At 37.5% G+C, this 5,720-nt stretch overlaps 1 pseudogene; it reads right to left on the bottom strand.

Annotated features, from left to right (window-relative positions):
* Positions 1-2,152: 2,152 nt before the first annotated feature.
* LOC140498111 (olfactory receptor 7C1-like) lies at positions 2,153-4,143 on the bottom strand (annotated as a pseudogene).
* Positions 4,144-5,720: the final 1,577 nt, after the last annotated feature.

Below are 5,720 nucleotides of genomic sequence, written 5' to 3'. Positions count from 1 at the left end.
GAACTTTAGAACTTATCTGCTCTTAAACTCTGACTTTAAAAATAAGGAAATTGCAGTTGATAGAGACTGTGACTTACACAATGTCACATAGGTAATAAGCACTAGAGTTAAAATGCACGAGATTTTATTATTCAAAATCCAATATACTTGCAACTACATCACACTTTCTTAATTCATAATGTATGTAGGAAGAACGAGAGACAACATTAGAATATGTGCTCCTTGAGAGAAGAGATGGTCTTACTTTTCTATTTGGAGAACTAATACTTAATACACATGAAGCTTTCCATACAGTAAACAATTAATAAACACTGTATTCAATCATTCATTCATTCATCCACAAATATCTCTTCCTATCATAAAGTAAAATGACTCTGACTATAAGGGGGGAGGAACAAAGATAACAGCAATTGAGAAAATAAAATTAAAACAATATCTTCTATTTATAATTACAGTTGTCCTGTTTTGGACATGATATAAGCTTCTTGACAAATGTGTAAAAGAAGCCAAGTTTGTTTCAAAACTGAAAGGCTTTCTCTATGCATTGGAAAACAGACTGTTTATGTAAGTACCAAAGACCAGTATAATAAAGCCCAGAGCGACTCATCATCATGATGCTGTCAAGATTTTCTTATCACTATACCCAATGAAGAACATCTACAATATGGAAGGGCTGAGACTGGAGTTAGAGGAGGAAGCAAAGAACTAGGAAAGACCTTAAATCACCACTAATCTTGTCATTTGTCTTGCCACCAGACTCTGGTGATTCTGTAGGAAAGAATGGAGCTGGTGACTTTGCACAGCTCTGCATCACTCAAATGCAGTTAACAATCAAGTCAAGACATCATGATCATGAGGTTATTGGTCCTCCTCAAGAATAAAGGCATCACTATCCTTCCAATCAACCTGGTTTAAAAGCTAAGAGGCATCCTCAACTCTCACCAATCCTTCATGCCCCAATATCTGATCATGGACAATGCTGGTCTAGTTGCCCTCCATGACATTTCTAACATCTAGCCCCACTTCTCTAATCACACACCCACTACCTTAATTTGCTTAGTCACCACCCCTCATCCCAACTATTGTCAGACCCAACAAATTTGTCCCTGCTACTGCCAATGTCTCCCTTTATCTAATATCTATAGGTACCAGTACAATGTTCCTCAAGCTCAGCTCTAACAATGCCATTGCTATGTAGAAGAAGCTTCAATGACTCTCTACTGACAGGAGGACAAAATTTAAATTCCACTGGGCTTTATTCCCCTTTCTAGCCTCGATCCACCTTACCTTTTCAGCTATTTCACATCACTTCCCTCTCATGTTCTCCATGTTCCAACCAAATGGACCTAATTACTATTCCTTGAACTCACTCTTCCATCTCTTACAACCACATATTAGCACAAGGTATCTCCCATGCAGCTATAAAATGCAGAACAATAAGCATGGGACTTGGAATCAGGAAGACCTATATTCAAATCCTCCCACAGTCATTTACTAGTTAGGTCATTCTAGACAAGTCATTTAACCTCTCTGTTTTTTTATTTTCTCCCTCTACAAAATAGAGATAAAAATAGGAACTGTATTACAAGGTAGGTGGGGGGATCAAATGAGTTAATATATGTAAACTATTCAGCAAATCTTTAGCTATGCTTAGAGTCCAATCTCTCCTCACTTCTATTTTTTAGAATCATTCGGTCCCTTCAAGACTCATCTCAAGTGACACTGTCACAGGAATTCTTACTTCATTCTGCTACTTCTTAGTTCATTCCTCATCCCTTACTTACTATATATTTACAAATACATGGAAAGGAAGGATGCATAAGGACATGGTTCCATTGATCACCCACCCCACTTAACTTGTTAGGAAAGAACACATCTTAATTCAAAACACTGAGTATATATTTGAATAAGGTCCTGTTTATTTCCTTAAATCAAAATGGAAATTAATTTCAGTTGAATCAAAGGTTTTGTTGTGACTGGATAAAATTGGATAAAATTAGGAGCTCTCTCAAAACTAGAGAGATTTGTAGGGTCCAGAAACTGAAAGAAGAATGGATATCTAGACCTGAACCCGAATGAAATGAAATTTGTCCTGAACTGGGACAGAGAGAGAAGGAGAGAACAAAGAAAGCCGTGTGCCCTATGGGAATCTTGGAGCAGACATCTTGGACTGATCTGGTCAGTTTTACCCACTTATTCAAGGATGGAGTTTACAAGGAAAAGATTTGATCTTTCCCCAACTTACTGTTCTACAGTTGGTCTATTAACAGACATCTCAATATACTCTGCTCTTTCTGCACATAAATGCTTTTGTTCCTCTGAATTTTAGATCAACCACAAAGAAGCCAAAGTTAGTGGTAAATATAAATGAAATTTAAAGCAGAATTCCAAGCTTCTGATTCAACAACAAAAACTTTCCCTACTGGCAGCTTGGTGAAATTGTGACTGTATTCCTCACCTTTTACTTAATATAAACTCCCTACAGCAACAGAGGAAGAGAATTATATGGACCTGTGGAACCATCATATGGACACTGACTTTAATATAAGGTCATTATTATTGAAGCAGGGTGTAACATACCTAAGTTATCTAGTGAAAAGAAATAATTTTGCTTTCGTCTTTGTATTCCATACATTTAGCATACTGTCACTCATAGGGACTAAAGAAATGATATATGTTGGGTTTCCTATATCTTTGTAGCCATTACAGATTAGAAAGCACTTGTATATATTCCAAGTCCTTTGAACCACTGAGAAACGGGAGATGTTATTATAACCACTTAATCAATAAGGAAATTAACGGTGAGATACTTCAAGGGATTTTCTCAATGATGTACAACTTGTACGTGGAGGAATAGCTCTTGTGACTTGATCACTAGAGTTCTTCTGTAAAACAACAGATCTTGTCATGAAACTAAACATGGTGTGTAAACTGTCAATGTCATGACAGTATTATAACAGTGTCCATGGAGAAGATGGTCAATGCAATCTAAAGTCAAAAAGAGAAGAGACAAGAAGGAAAGTCTGACCTAAGTAGTCCTGGGCTTCATGTTTGGGAACTGAAATCTATATCTACTAGATTTGGGGACACAGTACAATGCCATAATCTCAGGTTTAGCCATGCCCAGTCACTGAGGAAGTCAATCTGCTAATGATTCTCCTCAGAGCATCCTTTATTTCCTTGTTCCTCAGGCTATAAATGAAGGGATTCAACATAGGAGTGAGCACAGTATACATCATGGAGGCAACTGAGTTCATCCAAGGAGAATGTGAAACTGAAGAACTCATATATATTCCTATAACTGCTCCATAGAAAAATAAAACAACACAGAGGTGAGATCCACAGGTAGAAAATGCTTTTTGTTTTCCCCCAGTGGATGGGATCCTAAATATGGAAGAGCAGATCTGAGTATAAGAGAAGAGGATCCCTGTGAAAGGAAGGATACCAAGAAGCCCAGTGGTTAAATACACAAAAATATTATTGATATGGGTATCCGTACAAGAGAGCTTGAGAACTGGAGCAAGATCACAAAAAAAGTTTGGAATTTCACGTTCTAAGCAGAATGACAGTCTCATCACCAATAGACTATGGAACACTGCATTACCAAGACTGATACTCCATGACAGTAAAAGCAGCAGGCCACATAATTGTGGGCTCATGAGGGTCACATAATTCAGAGGGTGACAGATGACCACAAAGCGGTCATAGGCCATCACTGTGAGGAGTAAGGTGTCTGAACAAATAAAAATCATGAAGCTGTACATCTGGGAGAGGCAACTAACATAAGAAATGACCTTACTGTGGGTCAGGAGGTTCACCAGCATCTTCGGGACCAAAGTAGATACCAGACAGAGATCCACCAAGGACAGGTTGGAGAGGAAGAAGTACATGGGGGTGTGGAGATGGGAGTCAGAACCAATGGTCAGCATGATGAGAAGGTTCCCACCTACAGTTACCAAGTACATGCTCAGAACAGCCCAAAGAGAGGCAGCTGATGCTCTGGCTTCTCAGAAAATCCTAGAAGGAGGAATTCAGAAACATAGGTTTGATTGGCTGGTCCCATGAATCTTGTTTTCCTGTGAGAAAAGAAATGAAACAAATGTATTAAAGTGAAAATACAAATATCCCTGATGTATATAGGGAGAAAAGTCTAGGACTTAGATTCAGAAGACCTTTATTTGACTAACAGAGTTCTCATATCCTACTTGTGCAGGTCTGAATGATTCCTTCTCCTCTCTAAGACTCATTTTCCTCATCAGTAAAATGGGAACATTCTACTAAATGATCCATGAGATCCCTTCAGGCTCTCTAATTTTATAAAATTCTGCTTATCACATTTAGAATTTCAAGTTTATTTTATTAACATATACATACTTCTATGGATGTATGTATATGTGTATATATGTGTTGACTAGGTGATTTTTTTTCCCACTGTGGATCTGAATGCCCTTCAGCTTATCATCATCGTATGTAAACACTGGTGCCTAGAACTCAACAATGGATTTTGTGTGATTGTATCATACAAACTATGGTTGTAATATCACCTGAGGAACAAGGATATAAAGAATGCTCTGAGAACACTTAGTACAGAATCATTTTCTTATTTCTGAAAGCTATGCTCCTTCTTCTGCAGCCCAAGTTGACTTTTGCTCAAGATTTTCTCTCCACATATCACACTTTTAAGTCATATTGAGTCACATTGCCAAAAATGTCCCAAACATTTGAATACATATGGCTATCTAACCATTCCTCCCCTATCTTTTCCTTGTGAAGCTGATATTTTTAGTCTAAGTGTGAAATTCAGATCATTCTTTCCCCAAGTGAGTTTCAGCCTCTTATATTCATGCAATGCGCTTAGCCATCAAGAACTTTTTACTTCCTAACACTGCCATTAATTCAAGTTTTGTGACAGTTGCAAATTTCATTTACTATTTAATTTTTATTCCTTTATCCCAGTCACTGATAAAATGTCAAATGCACAGGGGCAAGCAGAGATTCCCCAAGATGGTCTGCCAAACTGACAATGATTTATTAATAAGGACTCTCTTTTTTTTCTCTTTGTTGTTTATTCGAATATTTTCTTTCTCTCAACCATATGTACAAAAATTTTAAACTTTCAGTTTACAATTTTGATTTCCAAATTTTCACCCTTGTTCCTCATTGATAAGGTAAGCAATATGACAAAGATTATAGGTGTTTGACCAACTATAGTGTTTAAAAATTTTTTTGTTCTCCAGAATGGTAATAAACATATCTCTGAACTTGGAGTCAAGAGAGACTTTGTGTAGTTTGTTTCTGCTTCTGCAGTCATGGCTTGTTTGTTGTTTGTCCTCCATTCTCAAAGAGGGCCAATGACATCAGCAGGATGATACCTTGACTTCCTTGTGAATTAGGTTTAGTGAGGCAGAGCTGCACAGTCATCAGCCTCACTCTCTGCTCCAGAGTCGTTGAAGTCCACTGGCATGAAAAAAACTCGGGATGACTGACTATGGCTCAGGATACAGTGAGTAAGCACTGAAGAAGTGGTAGAGTGAGAAGGGAAGTCACTAGTCATTTGAAAGAATGTTACAAGTTTCCAATAACTCCTGTACAAACACCAAAGCAAATAAAAGATTACTGACTTTGATTCAGCTTGTTGCAAATAATTTTTAAAAGATATCAGTCGCAAGGTTTTGATAGCATTGATACTAAATGTACCATTTTTACTAGTGGAAATGTCC

The sequence above is a fragment of the Notamacropus eugenii genome, chromosome 4 (assembly GCF_028372415.1).
Source record: "Notamacropus eugenii isolate mMacEug1 chromosome 4, mMacEug1.pri_v2, whole genome shotgun sequence".
Taxonomy (NCBI): Eukaryota; Metazoa; Chordata; class Mammalia; order Diprotodontia; family Macropodidae; genus Notamacropus; species Notamacropus eugenii.
Note: the sequence above shows the minus strand (reverse complement) of the source record. Positions and strands in the feature narration are given on the sequence as shown.